The sequence below is a fragment of the Rissa tridactyla genome, chromosome 1 (assembly GCF_028500815.1).
Source record: "Rissa tridactyla isolate bRisTri1 chromosome 1, bRisTri1.patW.cur.20221130, whole genome shotgun sequence".
Lineage (NCBI taxonomy): Eukaryota > Metazoa > Chordata > Aves > Charadriiformes > Laridae > Rissa > Rissa tridactyla.
This window is the reverse complement of record NC_071466.1, coordinates 123130194-123152449: the sequence shown is the minus strand read 5'-3', so window position 1 is coordinate 123152449 and position 22256 is coordinate 123130194. Positions and strand designations below refer to the sequence as shown.

Genomic DNA, 22256 nt, shown 5'->3' with positions numbered 1-22256 from the left:
CATGACTAGAAACTTCCATTACTTTAGGGCAGCTTTTATTTTGGTAAAAGTGAAGATTTCTTTTATTATACATTTCTCAGCAAAGTAACCATTTATGAATGGAGTTTAGTAATTCAGTCTTGAGGTACAGGAGAGACACCTGGGTTCTGGTCTTGGTTAACAAGTGCTGGGTGCAGGGTCGGTGCGTCACAAGCTAAGAGGAGATGAGCTGCTTAGCAAAGGACCCTGTGAGTGTTTCAAAAATTGGCCCACGGTCTCAAAAGTTTGTTGCATACTGCTGTTCCTCTTCACACAGCAAGCTGAGAAACCATTTCAAGCAGACACATAGTTCAGCAGAAACGTAACTGGTTTCTGTGTTGAGGTAAACACAGAATATTTAAGAAGCTTGCCCTTGATGCTTTTGAATTTTTTGGGGGCTGCTTGCTGTAGACCCGTTACCTGCAAAACTTCCAGTGATTTCATCAGGAGGTTTATGTAGGAAAGGAGTGTAGGAGCGATGGTGAGAGGAATTTGTCCATGTTTATTTTCCCATTCAAGGAAGAAAACCTTTCTCTTTCATAGCTGTTGTGTGAATAATTAAAGATATTAAATGTCAGTTTTCCACATAAAATATCAGAGGTAATTGTGCAGTTATTTTATAGCTAACATTTTCCCTGTTCATCCAGAATGATCTTAATACACTTTGTAAATTAGTGGTTCCATAGCTTGCGATCCTGTAAGCACGTGAATATCTTTAAGCAGATGACAAGTCTTGTTAAATTCACTGATACAATTGCTCACCTTCAGAGCTTAAAGTTCTTCCAGGTTGCTGCTGCTCGTGGTCTGCAGGCTGAGGGTGCGCAGTGTCTCTGAAGCTCAGTCACCGTGGCATTAGGCAAGGACAGTCTTCTGGCATAGAGGTGGTAGCAGGGTGGCATGAAGACAGGAAATTTTGACCAAGCTAGCTGGGGAGAGTTACGCTTCCACTGCATGTAGTGGTGGGGAGGTGCAGGTGAAGTAGACGAGACCTGCAGCATGCAGGGCTCTGCCATCCTGTGATTGTTGTAAACCCACTTGCAGTAAAATCTGGGCACCTGGGAGGTGAAACACTGCCTCTCTTTTGACAGTATGTGGCACATGTAGTGTTCAGGCACTTCTTCTGAAGGTGGTTCCTTCGTGGAGGAAGGTACTGTAAATTTCAGTTGGAACTGAACTGAAACTCTGTTTTTGCTTTCTGAGTGTGTCGCAGGTTGTCTCTGTGAGCTCTGGCAGGTGATGTAGTCAAAAGCAGAGCCCACTTTCCAAATTTTGGAGCCAAGTTGGACTGCCTGTGCCCTGCTGTGGGGATGGCCAGCCGCAGCTGCTGGTGGAGTCAGTGGCACTGCTGTGGCCCAGCACTGGCTTCCAGGGTCAGAGTTTACTCTTGGAAACACAGCCATGTGTCCCTTTGACACCTGCAAATGGAGACTAGCAGTACTTCGCTGTATCATTAAATCATACGGCACCCATATATTGGAATGTTTTTCCTGAGTGAATTAAGTTTGTTTTAAAGCAGTATGGATAGTGTTTTACCTTACTGTAGCCTTAATAATTTATATTTTCTTTATTACTTAGGAGTCTGTAAAACTGGGTTGAAACAGTAGTTGTTTGTGTTTCAGAATATTCTTGAGAAGAAACAGGAAAGTCAACTTTCTGACTTCTGTATTCTTAATTTTCATTCTTTTCTTTCTACCATGTTTCCCTTCTTTCCTGGGGTATCATTGTCAGAAGCTTTTTCATTCTGTTTTATGTCAAAAGATTATTAGGACTTACTTCCTTTTTATTATTTTATTTTATTTTTTTTTAAGATCAGTAGTGATAAAGTGTTTCTGTCTGACAGCCGCCTGGTGCTAGTGGACGTGTGAATTTCACAGATGCCTCCTACAGCTCTTACCCTTCTTGACAGTTTCAGAAGGGGTAAGACCTGAACCAGCATAAGAATTGCTCTAACTTTTAAGAATGGTTTGATGGGCTGCTGTTAGATTGCATTGCTTGGAAAAAAAGGAAAAAAACCAAACCCCATATGTTAATCTCTCAATAATAATGAAATTAATAATTGGCAGTTGTAGGCATTGCCTTATTCATGTGCTTGTGTCCTGTCTGGTGAAGTACATAAGCCATATTGTAATCACACACCTCAAAACAAGGAACAGTCATTTTTATCCGTGTTTTAGGCATCTGAGATACAAAGCACTGAAGGAGCATAGCCTTGCCTGCAGTCACTTAGCTGGTTAAGCATTAGCACGGAATGGAATAAAAATCCGCATCTTACTCCTTAATTTTGTGTCCGTTCCCTTGGTGTGTGCTACTGCTCTGAAGCTTTCCTGGTAAATGCCTTTCTTGACATGTGAGTAGTCTCACTGAATTCTGTGCCAGTTAGGCATCTTTTGCTAATACTCAACTTTCATTCATAATGCTGCTTTAAAAAGGAAAAAAAAAAACAAACACCTTCAGAATAGTGTGAAGTTGCTGACTTTCAGTTCAGTTATATTTATTGACAGGAGAGTCTAAAGTAGGAGGAGAGCTTACTTAAGATTTTTTGTCACTAAACATTGTATTTAGGCTGCTGTGTATATTACACTACTTATTTAATACTAACTTGTATTAACTTTATGAAGTAAGTTACTGGTTTTCATAGCAATGTTGTTAATATATGCGTACATGTGAAAAATTCCTTTACAATTAAATTATTTTTCATATTCATAATCTAATGTGAAATCACAACTAGTTTTCATATGAAACACGGAATTGACAGAAGCAGCTACTTTGGCACTCTGGCAGTATTGTGATAAATAGGGTAACTTACTAATTTGAACTTCCAGACCTGATAAATGTACTTCATCCTGTGAGATTCTCAGATTTGCTGATTACTGGTGTTTTGTTACTGAGAATGAGTTGGCTTTGATTTTAAAATCGGAGCTGTATTTGAGGAATAAAGCATACTTTACTTAATGCCTGAGTGTACACCTAATTGTGATATTCTCACAATGATAGCAGCTTTTTATTATTTTTAATATTTATAAATTTGATTACATAGAAGATGAATCAACAAAGAGGAAAAGCATGGTTTTGACACTTTTCAGTGTTCTTGCCTTTTCCTTTATAGCACACAAATGCATAATGTAATAGCAAGTCCTTATGAGCATGGACAATTCAGCATGCAAAAATAAACTAGCTTCAGGCATATCTGAGTACAAAGAAAGCTAGTACAACAAAATTTCAATTTTTAGGGAGGGGAAGGAAAGTTAACAGGATTTTATGAGACTACACTAAGAAAATCAGTTGCTTAGGAAGCATGGAATTTTTATGGTCGGAAATCTTCCATGTGGGTTTTTCGATATAAGAGATTTTTTAAAATGTAGCCATCACTGAAAATAAGAAGTAGCATTTTATTGACCCTTATTGTCACAGAGAGCCTCATTGAGCAAAAATAAAAATAATTCTGGGGACTTGCACACTGTGGGATCTATGGAGCTTAATTCAAGTGGAAGTTCTCTTGACAAGAAGCTTAAGTCCTGTCTACACCTTCCGTTGCTGAGAGAAAGTGGGAATGTGTGTCTTCCTTCTGCCTGTTTGGTGTGTTTTGTTTAGTTTGTATTTTTATTATTCTTTCTGAAAGGTAATAGTGTGTAGCAAATCGTTGAGGAGTCTGCTTTGAGACATTGTGAATCCACACTAACTTTGTGCCTGGTGGCTGTGGGGATACTCTCCTCTTACACAGGTGTATCAACAGGAAGATTTTGGCCATGCACGCTCTCAGGAGGGGCTTCGTTCTGCTCTTCTGGAATCCAGCGTTCCCCTTGGCAGGCCCAAGCATGCGTGCAAAAGTCCTGCTCCTTGGTGCTGTTGATGAGAGCTGTACTGGCCTGTGGCAGGGTTCAAGTGAGGAAAGCTTAAACCTGGTCCTGGGCCTCTGGTGGGCTGGGTTGGGTTGGTGACTACACCCTACTGCTGCGTGTGCCGGGCAGTACTTAACTGCTGTTGGGTTGATGGCTTTCAACCTATACCTTTCAGTTCTTTTCCCAGTATGTTTTTTTTCTGCCAGCTTCGTAAGGGGTTTTAAACATATGCCTCGTCAGAGGTTGTCTTTTTCTTTTTTTTTTTTAATATATATTTCATTTGTACCCATGTCCTGCACAATCAAGAGTTACCCAGCAGTGGCGGTGGGTAATGCATGTCACACGATAATAGTTAGGATTGTATCTCTTGCAGTAGAATAGTAAGTCTTCGCTTTTCAGTCTCTGTGTTCTTTTATGAAGCTAATAATCCTAGGTTTTTGTTTGTGTATGTGAGAGAATGCGTTATTTTGTGGTTGTCAAAGCAATATTTAAGAGAAAGATATCACGAGAGATTTGGAGATGAAGCTGGATAAAGAAAACCTGGGGAGAGAATGGAAGGAGTGAGGGGGAACTTGATTTTTTTTATTTTTTTTTTTGGTCTTATTTCAGCCTCTTCACTGTGAAGTAACTCCATGAAAGTCAGTGGATTTGAAACATTGTGATGTTCTGCATTAAAATCTGTCTGTGAAAGTTGGGAGTAAGTTGCTCTCTTTTTGCCAGTTTGATGAAAAAGGCATTTTTGTGGCCGGCCATGTTTTGATTTGCTTTCCACAAGTGGTCTTCAGCCACATCGTGCCTACAGTGATCTACAGTTAGCAACATCATGCTGATTTTTTTTATATTATTTTTTTTATTACTTACGGGGTGAAGTACAGGAACATCAACGTATCTTGTCCTAACTACTGAAGAGCTCAGTCCTGTAGCTGTAACTGTGCAGTTGGATTCCTGAACAAAAAAACAGAACCAGAGCTGCATCAGCAATGTGCACCCCTTTGCAGATCTGCTGCCTGAAGTTGCTGGTGGCCTGTAATTCCTCAGGAAAGCTGCAGATTTCACATTATTCTTAATTATTGATGCGCTGATAGTCCTGTCGGGGTCGTGCTCAGTTGTACTTGGTGATGAGTGCACAAGCTTATAGGCAGTCCTTGATCTGATGATGAGCAATGCAGGAAGGGTTAGGAGTAGAGACATTGCTGGAATATGCAGGGTTCCCATAAATGAGAAGAGGGTGGAAGAACATAAAGTGTGGGAATGTCATTTGGTAGATGGTATGTCGCTTGGCGTGTGTGCCATTTTGTTTGAGTACGTTTGCTTCCCAAGTTGTTTATATGGCCAGCCAAAGAAAGCATTCTGATGTGCTGCAAATCAATGGTCGGAGATGATAGATTTGGAAAGAAGTAGCGTTATTACTTCAACTTCATTGGTAAGTCTAGCTTCAGATTTTCTTTCTCTTTGCAGAAGGCTTCTTTATATCCCTGTTTCATGTTGAATAATGCAGACTTCCTGCCTACCTCAGCTCTAATCAGTGAGTGCTCCGTGCCACAAACTTGTGAGTTTCAGGGTTTACCTCTTGTTTGAATACGTCTGTAATTTTTTGTCTTACTTAAGTAAAGTGTCTGTATTTGTATTTCTTCCCTTTAATTTGTTTGAGATACTCTTTCATACATTGTGTTAAACAGCAGTCATCAAGTGCTCATAATATATTTTGAAACAAGTACGCAAAATTGCAGCATGATCCAGCACTGATTAGAGCTATGGCATACAAATTAATAAGAAAATAAAAATAGCATCATTAATTTCCAGCTGCTTTTGGAGAAACAGAGGTGTTCAGAGGGGGAAATTTGGTGTCTGCAAAATGAAGAATGACAAAACTAGTAGCAAATGCATTAATGCAAATGACTATTCACAATTTACTTCCTCTATTCTATTTATTAAAAATGGGTTCCAGTGCTGAAAGAATAAGCAGAAGCTCCAGTGCCATTCTTTATAAACTGTTGGACTAAATAAAGAACACAAGTGTCAGAACTTGAGCAAGGGGAGGAAGTTTTTGACTTTATTTCTCAGTATGGAAAACCTTAAATAAGGGAAGTAAGTTATGGATAGCTAAGTATGATGATTGGTTGAATGTGTCCAATTCTCATTAATATGAGAGAGAATTGCCTGTGTGTGAGTGGAAAATTATCTTTTAAGTGTTTCTCTTGCAAGGAAAATACTGATTTACTACCATCCCTTGTATGTGCTTGCTTGTGCTCATCTGTCTCACCTCAGCATTGTGTACCAAAGCAGCAGAAAGTAAATAAAGTCTACGGATAAAAGTGACACAGGCAAAAATATTACACCGTGAGGGGCCCCACCACAGTTCAGACCATCGGTTTCCTTCGGAGGATGCTGGGGAAGAGATCTGGATGCTTAGTTGCAGGTTTTGGAATCTTTGTTCAGTTTGCTGTTACTCAGGGCCGGCCCGTTGTTCAGGTGGAAGCTCCAAACAAAGCTTTGGGCCTGCATGCCTGCAAAGTCTTCCTGGTTTTTAATTGGCAAAGGAAGATCCTGCCCTCCTGAGAGACATGTCTAGAGGAAGCGGATTATTTATTTATATTGGTGAAGTGGACTCTCGAGGATGTCCCTGTCGAGCTTTCTGTTTCGCTGTGGCGATGGGGCCTGGGTGAGTGAAAGGATGCTGGAGCGCAGGGAGGGAAGCACCTGAGGAAACTGGCCAGCTGCTGTGTTTGGCCTAAGAATTGTCATCCTGGTTTCTGTGCCACGGGTGATCTAGTTTCTGGGTGCAGTCTTGCTTTCCTGGATGGACCCACAGGCCTGCATTTGAAGTCTACTGTTACTCTTCACTTGTGGACGCAGGAGGTGTGGCAGTCATCGCAGACATCCCCGTGCAATCGGTCACAGGAGAGAAGGGCAAGGTTCAGGTTTTCCAGTGAGGACAGTATGTGTTCCCTTATTCAAGGATCCTGGAGAAAAAAAAAATAAATATCTTTGTGAGTGGGGGATGGTGTTTTGTGGAGCACTAACAGGCTTTGGAGAGATTGAACAGGGCTGAAGGAGAGAGTGGGGGCAGGCACAGTGAGAGCAGGGAGGTTTTTACACCTCCTGCTACTGGCCCTTGTGAGCCCCTCTGTACGTGGGCTTATGTGTCTGCTGCCTGGACATTCCAGTTACACCTGTGGAATTGATTTAAATCATGATTTTTGGCCAATAAACACTTGTTTTAAATTGGCACTTTTAATCTCATTTTGCTTTGGTATTTTTGTATTTGTTTTCTCAGAAGCAATCTCTATTGGTAGACAACCATTAAAATATGTTGCTAAATATAGTCTTTACACTAAATTTGGTGCTACTTTTTCTGTTAGTTCAGAGGATGCACTGTATGCCTGCACACTTTCTAAGTGATTGCATGGCTTCCATGCATTTATTTAGATTGCAACTGTTAAGAAAGTTTTGATTTAGGACATGAGAAATTATGTTTTTTAGATGTGGCCTTTAAGAATGCCCTATTTAATAAAGCCACACTCATGCACGAACACGCATGTACACACCAGCTATTGCAAACGGAGTTTACACTTAAAATGTAAGTAAAGTATTATTCCTACTAAGGTAACCAATTCTGTTGTAACTGAACACAAGCTTTTAGAACTAGTAGAACTCAAACTTCTCTGCTTTGATTTCTCAGATGAGAAGGAAAACAAGTGATCTTGCTTTCTCAATTCCCAATTAATTTCTCAACTTTACACGAAACTCTACTAAGTGACTTTTGGAGCAAAGACTTTTTCTCTGCAAATGCAGTGGAAGGTACTACTTTGAGGTTCTAAACCTTAATACTTGTTCCTGGTCCTTCAGTGAAGACTCACCTGTTCAGTATTTGAACTTTGTTCACAGTTTTGGCATCAAACGTTTGCCATTTATTTTAATTTTATATAAATTAAGTTATATAATATTACAGTAGAATTTAACATTGTTTCGTCATAATTTAAATTAAAATTAGGATTTTTTAAAATTAAAATACATGTAGTATCAATAACATCTGATTGAAATTTTGTTCTGATTTCTTTGTTCAGAAAGGATTAATTTGTTTTTGTTAAACTTGAATATATTTTCTCAGATCACTTCAGTATCTATTATCCAAACTTTCTATTTCTAATAACAGATGCCGTAGGCAGTATCTTCCACCGTTAAGGAGTGTGGAGTAGCTCAGTAAGTGGTACTGTGGCTGTAGTAACTTTTTTTTTTTTGTGGGAGCTAGACCTCTCTGTAGCTTCTAGCAGATATAGGTCAACAGATACCTGTCTGTTTACACATATTAAGTACTTAACAGTCAAAAAAAATTAAGTTATTTTAAAATTGTTGTTGCAAACTTTCCCCTAAACTGTGGCATGTGACTGTGACCTTAATGGTTGAGGGGGGGAACGTCACAGCTTCTAGGAAGGAATCTAGCACCACTGGTGTCCAGAAACCAAGTTGGTTACTGGATGCTGAATGTATTACTAATGTATTAGATGAAGAAAGAATGAGGAGGGGAAAAAAAAAACCCCAGGTAAATATCTCATAGAAACTCAGTGGGCTAACATGGGTAAAGAATTCTAACCCCCACCCTACCAAAATATTAATAGCATCTGGGCAGAGCCAAAAGAGCTTGATAACATGTATTGACTCTGCAGCTCCACATCATTTTTCAGCAGCAGGAGAACTCTGTAGCAGTGTCTCCACGTTAAGGAATGTGGAGTTAGACCTCTGGTAGTAGAAGGGTTGTGCTCAGAAACGTAGAGTGTGCCTGAGGCCTGGTGGCACAGTTATACAAACTACTCATATAGTGCAATTTTGTCCCTGCCCACTGAAGGAGGCGTTACACACTTCAAGAAGTTTTTTATGGCCTTCTCTCCCCAGCGCAAACATAGGTTTCGTGATCCTGTCTTTGTCCTGTTTTTCCATATTCTTTCATATCAATGTGTAGGGTATTCAAAGTCTCAACAGTTATTGTGATCTTGTATAACTAAATATAAAAAGATAAGATTAGAAAGCTAAATAGAAAATGGAAGAAAATCGAAACAAAGGTCAGAATGCTATTGTAGGTCACAAATGTTTAAAACAGTCAATTTTTAAAAAGAAAACTTTCCTTAAAAAATTGAAATGGGGAAAATTACTGAGTATTACCTGCTCTTTTTCTTAAGAACAGAACAAGGCAAAGATGAATCACTCATCCTGAAAGGGTCGTCATTTTCATTTTCACATACATTTGGTTCAAGATCAGTAAGAAAATAAAGTGGTTACATATTTCGGCAACTTTTCTGATGGAAGCTGTTCATTGCTGAAGCATTTATGTTTTATGAATCTGCCCTTAAACAATTAGCTCTTGTTTAGCATAAGTGTTTAAACAGAATGCCTTACTAATGCGGCTGATTTTGTAGTTATTGCATTTCCATAGGATTGAACTATCCTTGTTCTAACTTGCATTTTCCCCCCTTAGACATGTGAAATGTTGAGGCTTTCTTCCCTTTCAGAAAATAAGTATTTCAGCCAAGATTTTTTTCAGGAGAATTGGTATCTTTGAGGGTGCTCTGTCTGAGATGTCTCAGAGAAGCCTTTTACTCAGCATGTGCTTAGCAGTGTTTTCCTGCTAGGTTACGTTGAAATGGGCTACTGGTCAGGCTGAGAAATTTGGATATAAAATTCACTTTGGTCTGAATTCAGAGTTGGTGTGAGCTTGTGCAATTCCACTGAGGCTGCTGAACAGAATTTGGCTGCGTTAGTCATGGCGATTGTGGCAAAACCAGCTAGGAGCAGTGCATGTTTAAAATATTGCTGTAACTACATCAGTAACACTTGGTCAGAAGAATGAGACACCCTTGGTCCTTTTTGGTTTGTTTGTTGATTTTTTTTTTTTTTTTTTTTTTATTTTCGCGTGAGGGTGTTTGGTCCCATCACTGTAATTAAAGCTCACTTTTTTCCCTTTAGTTTGGTGAGCTAGATGGATCAATTTAGTGAAATAATCCCACCAATGGTCCATATTTAGGATGACAGGCCAGTCTTTTTCTTGAAACAATTTTATACTCAGGAACTTCCAGAAAATCATATCTTTACAACCGGAAGCGTTTCTGCTAGTTCTTGTTGCTGCCAAGCAGTCTGCTTTCATGGCAGCTCTAGCCAAGCGCAGAGGGAGTGGAAAGGTAGGTGCACTATCTTAGCCCGAGCCCTCCAAGTTTGTATAAGGTAAGCTGCAGGGGAATATCCTTTGCAAAGTATCATATGTATTGCTCACTGTCTGCAAAATGGATTCTGTCACTTTCCCAGGTACTTCTCCCCTCACACCTCCAAAAGTGACGGGGCAGCTAATCATATGTGTGATTCCCCCACCTCCCGTCCAAAAAGGAGCTATGCTGTTATGTGTGAGCTGTGCCCCATTAGGTCTAATCACTGTCACGCTGAGTTCCGTGAGAACTTTGCTATTGATTTCAGTTGAAATAAATTCTGACTTGGAAGAAAACCTTAATGAATCTCATTGAGGATTCTTTAAGGATCATCTGTACTTTACTGGTATAATGATATAGGTGATTAGTGTGAGTTTCACTGAGGTACAAATGTGGGTGAAAGTATGAGCATGGGTGCAGTAACCTTGGAATAAAGGTACAGTATGCCAGTACAACTTTTCAGCTATGGCGACTAAAAAAAGCTGTAAAATTCCTTTCACAAGGGTGTGCTTGCATTTCTCTAAGTTTGATTTTTTTTTTTACCCTTCGAGGTGTGCTGGTATAATAACTGGTGTAGAAGTGAAGTGCACGCACATAAAAAAAATCACTTGCTAAGTATAGACTAGTATCCTGGTGCCGTAGCACTTGTTCTGATTGTGTTCTGGCATAGCTGAAACAAGACTTTTCTAAGGTAGACCATTTCCTAGCGTAATGCATAGATTATACTCTGATCATGCTAGGAGTGAAGAAGAATGATCTTGAAGTGAGTTTCTAGTAAAATGTGTCCCAGACACTGAATTAAATTCTTGAAATACGACCTGGGGCATACACAATACTGTATCTAGTACAATTTACTATTTAAGCTCAAATATATTCAGAGGGATGGGTGAAAATGCATTCCAACTCTGCACTTATATTTTAGCAAGCAAATGAATGGTTAGCACTTCCTTCTAGGATTCTGGCAAAGGGTGAAAATTGTGCTGGATGGAACCGGAAAAAAAACACTGGCTGGTGCTGCAGTTTTTACCATTAACTTGCTTCATGATCTCAGGCAGCGTGCTTCCTCTTTCTTTCTCTCTGTTTCTCCATTTACAAACTTAGGATGGTGATGGCTTCTGTCTTTGTAAAGTGTTGTGCAATCTCTGGAAGAAAAACTTGGTACTGAGTAGCAGGGCAGAAGGTTGAGAAGAGTTGTCCAGAGTTTTTAATTTTTTATTATTTTTTTTATTACCATTGTTGGCTCTATCATAGGGTAAAATAGGAGTGGCATGAATTGTGGTAGTGTTATAATAGTTAGGGAAAACTCTCCCCTGAGGCTCAGTTTTGTTTAATTTTTGTGAAGGTCTAGAAGAGATGCCTGCTTCTTACTGTAGAGTGGTGGACTTCAGGTTGACTTTCAGCATTTCATCCTACCGGAGAGTTAAAACAACTCACTTCCTAAACAGGTAGATAAACAAAGTCTGTAAGAGTGTGTACTGCAGAGCACAGGTGGTGTTGTCATTTATGTGTTAAATATTTTGTTAAACAGCACATTAATAGGCTGTAATAACACTTTGCTCTCCTGTTGTGTACTTTTACAGGCATCAACTAACTACATTTTACAAACATTTCAGAACCAGTGTTACCACCCCTGTTTTGCAGATTGCAGAGTAGACCCAGGGATGTTCAGGTAAGACCAGATGGCTGGTGGCAGAACCAAGTACGGAACTCCTGAACTTCCTGCAAGTTTCTGTGTCACTGTTAAATTTATTACACCAGCTACCTCTTTGTTCCTAAAACATCTGCCTTGTGTATGTGCACGTATTACTTCTCCATATTGGTAGGTGAAAAAAATGATAGCGAGCTGTCATCTATCAGTTTCAGGCTTACTGGTTAAGTATTTGTGAACTTAGCAAATCTGTTGGCATCCAAGTTCAATTCAGAATTATTCTTCTACATTTAAGAGTTTGCTGCATGATAGAAACGTAACCTTGTAGGTCAGAGCTTTTGGACTTGATGTTTTGTTCTTCCAACCCAGAGTCTCTTCTTAACTCAGTGCTGTGTGAATATTGCCCTCAGTTCTCCCTACTTCTCTGAAAGTGACTCTTCCAAGGATGCATAAGCATGTTCTGTTTGAGATGTGTGAAGGTGATAGCATTTATGCTGGTTCCAGGCATGAGCCAAAAATGTCCTACTGTTCAAATGGGCTTCTTAGGCCAGGCTTGGTCTGTACTTAAGTATTTCAGAGTGTTCAGTTCAGCTCTCTAGCCTGAGATTCTTGCTCTAAGAATTGGCACAAATGGTCTGTAAGGAAGTCAGCATTGTGGCAATGTGGGGTTTTGTGGGGCACTTTGTAGTTCAGGTCCCAACTTTAAACTTGCGGTTTCATAGTGGGTGAGTAATGAGGAAGCCTAATGACTGTCTTTTAAAGCAGATTAGACTGAGAATCCGTGAATCTCGTGCGTTCTTTTCTTAGGCTAGTACTGTTGAGAGCTGCGGACTTCTGTGCTGACCTGGGGTTGTAAGCATGTTCCACTTTCTCAGTTGGTACAGTCTTGAACATACCAGAGCTTGATTTCACAGAAAATTCTTAATACCTTGTTCACCTTCTGATTTCAAATCCAGCCATCTGTGCGCTATACTGTGAAATAAAATGATAGAAGGCTAAGGAGATAATCAATAAAAATCTGTAGATCCCAAGGGGAGTTATCCCCCATCCTTGCTCTACAGTTCCGGCCAGTGCTATCAGATTTTCTGACTGCTGACCTTTTTTTAAATGCTGCCAAACTTGCATCTTTTTGACTTTCTCCTGTGTTGGGCTTATCTTAAAGGCAAGGGCCACGTAGGGAGATGGGAAAGAATTACTAGAATAAAAATATTTATCTTCAAGAAAAAAAAAACCAACTGAAAAACAACTTCTAAAAAAACCAACAAAACAAAAAATGGGGAACTAGCCTGTAGATCTTAAGGAACTGGCCTGAAGAATGCTAGTCCTGCCTGCTATCCAAATAATTGATTTTTATTTCACAAATACAGAAGTTTTTTGTTTGGTTGATTTTTATTTAAGAATTGTGCCTCAGTTGTGGAGAGGACAAATATCTTTATATACTTGGTTGTTTTAGGGCCCAGTCCTGCAATGCATGTGTCATAGCAGTCTACCTGAGTTACTGCAGTTGTGGGATTGAAGCCTTACATTGCAGCTAATCTTACAGGGACCTGATCCTGCTCAGAGATGTTTTGTTACAGATCCTTGGGCATGTGCACAGTTCTGGGTAAGCCGTTGTGGCTTGGCATCAATGAAACAATTGGTGAAGATGGATCTGATTGTGGATTCCGGTTTATGAAGCAATGAGGTTCCTCTTGGAAATCTGATAAGACTTGTTACATATAGAACTTTGTAAATTCTGTAACTTGAGTGATTTTTAGAGGTGTTTCTTGAGAAATAGAGACAATTACATTCAGAACTTTCCTTTTTTCCTTCTTAAAGTGTAAGGCTAAACAGTTGACAATGAAAGGAAATCAATAAGGGTATAGATAAAATAAAAACATAAGGGGTAAGTGGCCCAATAGTGGGGTTTTTTGGTTTTTGTTTGGTTGGTTTTTTAATATTTCTTCCTCCAGTTAATACATGACTAAAATAATTTATGTAACTGCTTGTAAAGTTTCCTCGACAAAAGCCTGCAAAAGTCAAATACTGGTGTTTTTTTTCAGAAAAAAAAAATATTCTGAGGAAAAAGTAAAACAGATCTTACCCTGACAGCTAAGGAGTAGTGTTTCAGATGGGAACCAGGCTGAAGTGATGCTGTGATGCTTCCTTGACCTGGACCAGATGCTTCTGACTCCTTAGAGAACCTGCATCTTTAAGCAAAGTTAATGCTGGTTAGTTTTGGCTGCTGGCGTTCAGAATGCTGTGGACAACAGTGCGAACTGAAAATCATCAGGTACTTTTCAGTCTGATGCTGCTTGGGAGTGCTGTTGTTATCAGTTCCAACTAAGTTATGCTCACCAAGAAGAGGACTTCTAGTCAGGGTATGAGAAGTCTCTCTATGCTACCACTGGTTTGCAGCAATCCTGAATAATAAGGTAGTAGCTCAACTCCCTGGTACTGTAGTTGGACTGCTATGGGTATGAAGGCAAGCAGAAAGTTAGCTCAGAGATCTTCTTGCTGCATTGGTAGTACTGAAGAATATAGGAATAGTAGAGAAATAAAATGGAAATAAGAGGATATGGCAGGATATGATTCACTTGCATCAAAGTGGAATTTCTTGTAAGGTTCTAGTATTTCCCTCTTATGCTTTCTGGTGTTATGGAGACCTGCAGTTGGATCTGATTCATTCTGGTGCTAGAGCATGCTGTTTCTTTTTCTCTGTAGCCAAGGACTGAAGGTGGCTCTTAGATACATGTCTGCAGTTACAGTGAGGCTGACTTAACATCATGGTGCTCCAGAGCAGGGAAAAGGCTGAACCAAATAGCTCGTGACAAGGAGATGTCTGTATTCCTAATTCCCAGAGTGAGGTAAGAGTGTGGTGGTAGTGGTACTGGGGCTGTCCTTGCAAGGTGTTGGCTGTGTCTTGGGCAGGTGGGGGTATGTCCTGCAGTTCTGATTCCCTGGTCATCCAGGCGGAGGACTTTCTTCTAGACCTCCCTGCCTCTTTGTCTGGGTTTCCTGTAGTGGAGATTGGGACAGGTAAGGACAAATATCAGGAACATTTTGGTGTCTTCCAGACAGTCAGGACACAGACACAGCTTGGTCTGGGAGGGATTCTCACTACAGGAGCTGAGGTGTGGTCAGAGGTTGTCACAGACCCCTGAACTTTGGCTTATAAGTTAATTGTATGGGTACTGGGACTTCAGGAGTGTATAGGAAGAGATAAGGGGGGGGAGGAACATGATGGCTATCGGAGGCAACCCAGCTTGTGAAGTTACCAGGGAAGCTTGTGAGATCATAAAACTTTTTATTCAAGAACACAAAATTTCTGTCTCTCCAGTATACTGTGCCAACTTGATTCATTGCCTGACATTTTGTCATTGTTTGACTCTTTAGCAAAAATCCATTATGCTTATGGATGAAAGAGGACATTCCTTCTATATTTCCTTTGGCTGTGGATCTGTAATTATTGTTCTTGAGTTTATTTATAAGCTACTAAGGCCTTTACTAGAGATGATTTGCTTGTGACGTCAGGAAGAGCTGTTCCTGTTTTGAGTCTGTTAACAGTTTTTCCTTTACCAGAAGGAAGTTACGAGGAGTTAAGTTTGCTGCAGTTGGCATCAAGTACACAGCACAGTAGATCTCCACTAGGTTCAGTAAAGCAGTTGTGGGATGATGAGGGGGAAGTGCTCCCTAACTGTTCTTGCATTTCTGTGCATCTGTAACAAATCACTTAGCTTTAAGAATAGAAAGGAGCAGGTTCATTGAGGCTGTTGATCGGGTTCATGGAGTCACATCATTTGCACTCCTCTGTGCTTTTTCATTTTTGAGATCTGGAGCAGCAGAGGTTTTGCTTAAATGAAAACAGAACCTCATCTCTTCTCTACTGTTTGCAGCTGCTGTTGTCTTTTCCACCTCCGCAAAGTAGATGTGGTGAGTTACCTGTCTGAGGGGCAGTAGACAACATGTAAGACATCAGAATGGAGATCCATGGGTCTTCACCTGCTTGTTACTGTGTTGAAGAAGTTCATCCATTCCAATTGTCTCATTCTTCTTTGGAGAACTTCACTCGTTTGTTAAGTTGGCCATGTATGGTAGGGGTAGAGAGGGATGAGGAGAGGAAAAACATAAAATAGGAAGTCAAATGGCAGTTAAAAAGTAATCACATGGAATCAGATCTTTTGGGAGAATTGGACATGTGCTATCACTATATTAAAAGTTAAGCACATGCATAATTCCTTATAAGACTGAGATTATTATTGGATTTCAAAATTACACCTGGCAGCAAGGATTTTCAGCCTAAATTCATATTATTTCTATGTGGAATCAATTTCAAATATGTGAAACTTACTACTGGTGACAAGTATTTGATCATAGTGTTATTTTAAACTTAGATGCATTAGCTTCCAAAACTTAGGATTCTTGACAGATATTTAAATATTTAAAACACCCTCCATAAGATTACTAAATCCAGCAGTTCAACTATATAAACAATGCTAAGAATAATGAACCAGAAAATACTCAAAATGGCATACCCTCTCCATAAATATTTCTCTCTTATTTTAACATTCACCATGGTGAAACACAAGGAAAGTAACTCCTGAAAGCTTGTGTTTTAACTGACTAGCTTGCTGCTGAAACAAGCTTTCAGGGAAATCTGTGGAGTCCCACAAGGTGGCAGGAGCTAACTGTTCTGTACTAGAGCTGTGATCTGAAGGAAAGTAAAGGTAATAAACTGATTTTGGTAGTTGCATTCATTCAAATCACGAGCAAGTTAGACCAAAATTTCAAAAACTCACCTTATGGAGGCATTTCTTGGACTTGTGAAGAATTTGGGCAAATGAACAAGATTCTATCCTCAAGAGTCTTACTTCAAAACAGAAAGTTCAAGCATTCTTACTTTGTCAACAAAAAAGACTTTTATTTTCACCTAGTGGTAGTAATTTGCTTGTAATGTGCATCATCATTGTGAATGGAGAGCAGGGATGAAGCCATTCAGGAACTTGCTGGCCTGTGAGGTTCACAGTTTAAAAAATTGGCAGTGAGCATCTCGAACTTGCAAACTCACCTTGACATCGTGGGATTGCTGATCACGAGGTGGGACACAGCAGTCAGGGCTGAGGGACTGTGGAAGTGAAAGAATTTTCTGCTGCTTCAGTGAGGCTATAGAGATGTTTTTTATTGGAAACTCTGAATAATCAAAACAACATTAAAAGTATCCAAGTTTGGGGATTATTGGAAATAATCAAAATAGCTCACCCTAACTAGTGAGACTGTGTTGGCTGGGTGTTGGCTAGTATATAGAACATAAGGCTGAAACTTACTCCTTTCCCAGGAATGGGAAAGTGTCCCAGTCTGTCTTTAGGCTGCTGGAGTTCTTGTTTCGCTTTTTCTTGCTTTTGTTTCAGTTACCTGCTGATGGTCAACACTCTCCTGAAACACTCTGTGATCAGGATGTAAAGCACTGCAAAAGAACAAGGGGCTTAATCAAGTATGTCTCATTGAAGGCATGATTCGAGACCTCTGGTTATATGCTCACACTTGCTTAACCTTGTCCTTTGAGTTCTAAGTCTCTAATTTTTGTAAAATATCTCTGGCCTGTCTTAGAAGAACTCGGTGGACTCCAGGGTTTTAGTTGGTGGAAGTAACACTGAACCGAAGAGTAGTAAGATGAAGTGATTTGCCCTGATTCAGTGGACCACAGAGTGTTGGTTTTGAGACTGTGAATTTCTTGATTTGTGTTAAGAGATTTTATTTTAAATCGGTAAATGTCCATTTTTATTTCTTGAATGAGAAGACAGATCTGTATAGTAGCCAGGCATCTTTGGGAATTTGGACAGCCCTGTTTATGTGAACAGACAATGCAATTCAGTAGGACTAAGGTGAAACTGAGAATAGGGAGCTTTCTTAACCAGTAGACAGGTATTAGGAGTAAAACTAATTCAACTTCTCTATGAAATTTCAGTTTCTCCCATCCCACTTCGTGTCAATTGCTTGCCATTATAGTGTAGAAAAAGGTTCTAAGCATTCGTGATAGAGATATCTGGAATGTATATGAATGCCTGTATATGAAATAGTGTCGTTTCCTTTTCTAGCAATGATGGAAGCAACTGAAGTTAAGAACATTTAGAATCAATTCTGTAGTGGCTTACAGACCTGTTGTACTAACGTGCATTGTCCAGTAAAATACCTACATCTTGTCCTATCATCTCTGTCAGTAAAACAAGATGTAGAGATGAATGTTTTCAGCAGCTGCCATAAAGGAGTAGCATATACCATTGTCTTGCCAAAATATGGAAGCTGCAGAAGCATTTCTTTTTATACCCCTATTGCAGGAATGCATGAAACTTAGGAAAGATCTTTGTTGTTGGGGCTGACCTGAATAATTTCAGTGGATGCAGTCAGATGATACTTGTAATTTCAAAGTGAAAATTTTGTGATTTCTGATGGTTACACCTTTCACTTGCCTCTCATTTGAAAAGAATGTTAGTTCTTACATAAACATCCTAAACTAATGATTAGAAAAGTAAATAATTAAGCAAGGATTCAGCATTTGATAAGCAGACTACTGAAATCTGTTCTATACGGTTGAACAGACACATGATTTACACATTTATGTACCAGTAGGATCGGACTGACTATCAGTTGTGACTATCAACTGTGCTTTATTAAGCAGTCGGTGCTTATTGAAACAAACTTAGCTATATCTGCCATTACTTCTGTTTGAAGCTTTCAGTCACACAAGTGAGAGAAATGCCTCGTTCCCATTGCAACTCGTAAGCAATGGGTCACTTATGGTGACTTGAAATACTCAAAAAAACCCCACGTACCTGTATGTAGATATGATGAAAGAAATCAGTTTTAAACTTTAAGATGGGAAATCATGTATTACCCAGGTGTCTGTGTTCAACAGCGTTCTTCAAGTGTAGTCCTGTATGCTACAAATGTGTAGACCTTAATGTGGCTTGCAGAGAGTTTGCTACTGCTGCACATCCAGCATATTATAGCAAGGTAAAGTTTCATTCTTAAGTTTCTTTATGCACAAAAATTCAGTGATCATGATAATACCAGGGGTAGAAAGAGTAGTGCAAGCAACTTGGTTTAATTCAATCCCAGAGGCAATTCAGAAAAAGGCTCCAGGGTGTATAGTGACATATGTCTTACTGGGCAGAGTGGTAATGTTCCAGAAAACAGTGGTTGGTCGCTGGGTGGTCGTTCTGAGCAGTGATGAATAAATGATCGTGAGAGGTTTCTGCTTTGTGATGTACTTAAAATTATTACAGTGAACTGGGATGTCTAGTAAATATTACTGAATAATTTGGCAATTGATGACAATTGCTGTATAACTCCAAATTAATCACAGTATTACTAGAGGAAGTGGAGGTGGGAGGTGAAGAGGACAACGCAGGACATGTGCCTCTCCACTGTAAACCCAGGGTCTTCCCTCCCTATCTGCCAAACCCTGTCTTAAATGTCTCAACTATTCTGTTGATTTTAGTTAATTCAGGGACAATTGCAGTTGTCCCATCAACCAGATCCCCCGCCGAGGTGCTGAGTGCTTTCTCTTCTCCATGACCTCCTTGGGAATGCAGGGCATCGCTGGTCTCTGGTAAATGCCCAGCTCAGCCAAAGAGTCCAGCCAAACAAACAGGCAAATATATACTGCCTGTTTACTAACAAAGCTAAGAGTTTTCTGCATCCCTCCCAAGTCTGATTTGCAATTGGATTTGAGGGATTTTTGAGGTCTAGTAATTTGGCTGTGCAGTATGCAGGGTCTTTTACAGAAAAATTCAGAAGATTCTTTACTACCAACTTCTAGAAGCACCTTGTTAAAATGTAGCATTTTAAAGCCTAACCTATGGATAAAACCTGGCATAATCTCAAACATTAAGGGTATGTCTACATTGTAGACCACTGTGTTTTGTAGTTAACCTAAGTATGCTTTCAATAAGGTAGAACAAGTATCAGAAGTGGTTTGGCAGTGGTAGCATGGAGCATTGTGCACGCTAATTTAACTTGCATCGTGTTAGGGTAAATTAGCTCATGCAGAGCTGGGCTGGGCTGCTGTGGTTAGAGTTCCTTGTACTCTATTAGTTGGTTTGAGTAAGGTTTCTGTGTCTAGGAGCATAGGGCTGCTGAAGCCGTCTGGAGTCTTTGGGGACAGTCACTGATAGCTGGTGCCATATGCAACGAGGGCACATCTTGGAAATTCCTTCAAGGTGCAAAGTCTGCTTAGGCTGCAGCAGCAGCTCTTCCTACACTAGCAAGTTGCAAATCCTGTTTATGGATTTCTTTTATAGCACTGGATGTTGAAAGCAGTAGTTTCTCTTGGGAAATTATTATTCAATTAGCTTGGTATTTATTTTGATATTAAGTTTTGTTGTTGCTGAAAGTGAAAACTAGTTGGGGATAAGATCTGCTTATTAGAGGGCTTGTTCTTGGGTTTTATAGGGGCAAACAGAGGAGGATGAGCATATTGCCTTTGGTGCTCAGGGTAGAATTTTTGCCCTGCTCTTCTGCCTTTCCTTAAATAAGCTGTAATTGAAAACTAAAGTTCTTGGGATTGTATGTGAAATACGGAAGTCAGTCAACACTGACTGTCAGTCAACTGTCTGTTAACTGTCAACATCAAGTTACCTGTGTTTATCTAAAGTATCTAGTGTGTGCTATTCGATTTAGTATCTATTTAGTACCCATTGCTTAAATAGATTAAACTGGTCTTTTAGTGACTTAAATGAAGTCAGGTACTAAAATTAAATGAAAATTAAAAGAAACTGTAAATGTGATGGCTGAGTGCTGCAATTATTGGGCTGAGCTTTGTGCTCTTACACCAGCATAATTCTTCAAGGCTGCGTTTAGCATTCTCCGCTGTCCTCCCTCCACTCTCCTATAGAGAAAGTAAAATTAAAAAAAAAAAAGGAATAATAATCAATACAGTATTTAGTGTGCTGAAGGTTTAATTGAGTGTCCGTTGTCAGGGAATTATTATGTCTGTGTGGTTCGTACACCGCATTGGTCCACAAGTGATGCAGTTAAGTTCACAACCTACTCCCAAGTCAGAAGATCAAATTATAATAGTGAAGTCGCTTTGACAAAAATGTGAATATTGGAGAAGATGCTGAACTTCTCCAGGTTGCTTGTTACAGCAGCCTCTTGCTCCTAGAGGAATGCACTTGCCCTTTCTCAGGTCTCTTCATCATCAAAGCTAGCTTTTGCTCTCCTTCCTTCTCCTGGGCTGTACCGCAGAGGGTCCCAAAGAGCAGCAGTGGTGATCAGCTAGGTGAGAGACACAGGTACACAACGGATGACTTCTCTAAATTTTAACAGCAGCATCTGGAAGTTTTATTGTCTCCTATGGGCCATTGCACCTTTCTGTGGCAGTTCAAAATGCATTGGTAGCAAAAGTAGCAGTGTGTCAGCTCTGCAGCCACAGCATTTTGCTGTGTGAGGTTTTAATGTAAATAGCTGTTATTGTTAACCTGTGTTTAACTTAAGGAGTGCAGGACAGATGCAGGAATAGGAGAATTTGTGATACGGGCAAGCCAGTGTCATACCCTAACTAGAGTGTTTGTTGTTCTTCTGCATAGACCAAGGACGTAACTTGGATCTATAAAGCATTGCATCCTTTGGTAACAAGTGGCCTATCTTAAACCTTTTCTTCCTGTCAATTAAAAACAAAAGAGGCAGCTTATATATTACAGAAAGGCCAATATATTAATGCTCTTACTGTGTTTATTTTTATACAAGCAGGTAGCTAACATGTAGATTGGCATCTGTGTTCCTTGCATTCATGCTGGAGTAGAAGGAAGAGACCCACCCTCTTCTATGGTGTCCCACAGATGTGTGTTAGTCTTGAATGCAAGAAACCTGTATGATATTCCGTGATGAAGAGGTTTGTTGTATTTATATGTGCATCAATCAGTATTTTACATAGTGCTTTGACTTTTGGTGGCTGAACCTAAAATGTAAAAAAACCCAAAAAACAAACAAACAAAAAACACACAAAAAAAAAACCCCCAACCAAACAAAAACAAACAAACAAAAAAGTTTGGGTTTGGGGTTTTTCTTTTGGGGGTGTGTTGCATGTTTGAAGTAAAATGTGAATTTTTAAAGTTGGTAATCTGTTTTGTGTTATTTTATAGTAAAGTGAAGTGTTGCATAATAGAAACTTTTTTTAGCTTTAGAGTCCCACACAAACACTGGGGAGAAAACCACAGACCAGAGAAGAAAAAGCTTCTTTTTTTTTTTTTATTGAATGAGAAAAATGACTCATTTAGTTTTAGATAGTATGCTGACAAAATGTAGAGAAACTCTTAGTTAGAGAAGACCATGTGACAGCTACCGATTCACACGTCCGGCTTTGGTGTCAGGTCTTTGGATAAGAGTGGACATCATCATGAGAGATGTTACAGCAAATATTTTGCTCTGGTGTGTGAAACCCAGTAATAAGTGTCGCTTAGGGTTTCACATTTAGGGTTTCACATTTATGGGTGTTTTTTTAAAGTGAGTTTGCAATTAGCCAAGGCTAATTAATTGTTTTGCAGAAGCACCTCGATTTCAATTTGTTCACAATCATTC

At 39.6% G+C, this 22256-nt stretch overlaps 1 protein-coding gene across 15 annotated transcripts in view; it reads left to right on the top strand.

Moving 5' to 3' along the window:
- BBX (BBX high mobility group box domain containing) overlaps positions 1–22256 on the top strand; it is a 165508-nt gene that overhangs the window by 5918 nt on the left and 137334 nt on the right. For 2 of the 15 annotated variants that reach the window (XM_054190761.1, XM_054190661.1), the window contains exon 3: positions 17087–17169. The exons of 9 other annotated variants lie outside the window; for them this stretch is intronic. The gene's annotated coding sequence lies outside the window, so the exon portion shown is untranslated. Of the gene's footprint in view, positions 1–11393; positions 11721–13756; positions 14546–17086; positions 17170–22256 lie in introns of those variants that run through there. 4 more of the 15 variants (XM_054190722.1, XM_054190642.1, XM_054190623.1 and 1 more) reach the window with 3 other exon arrangements.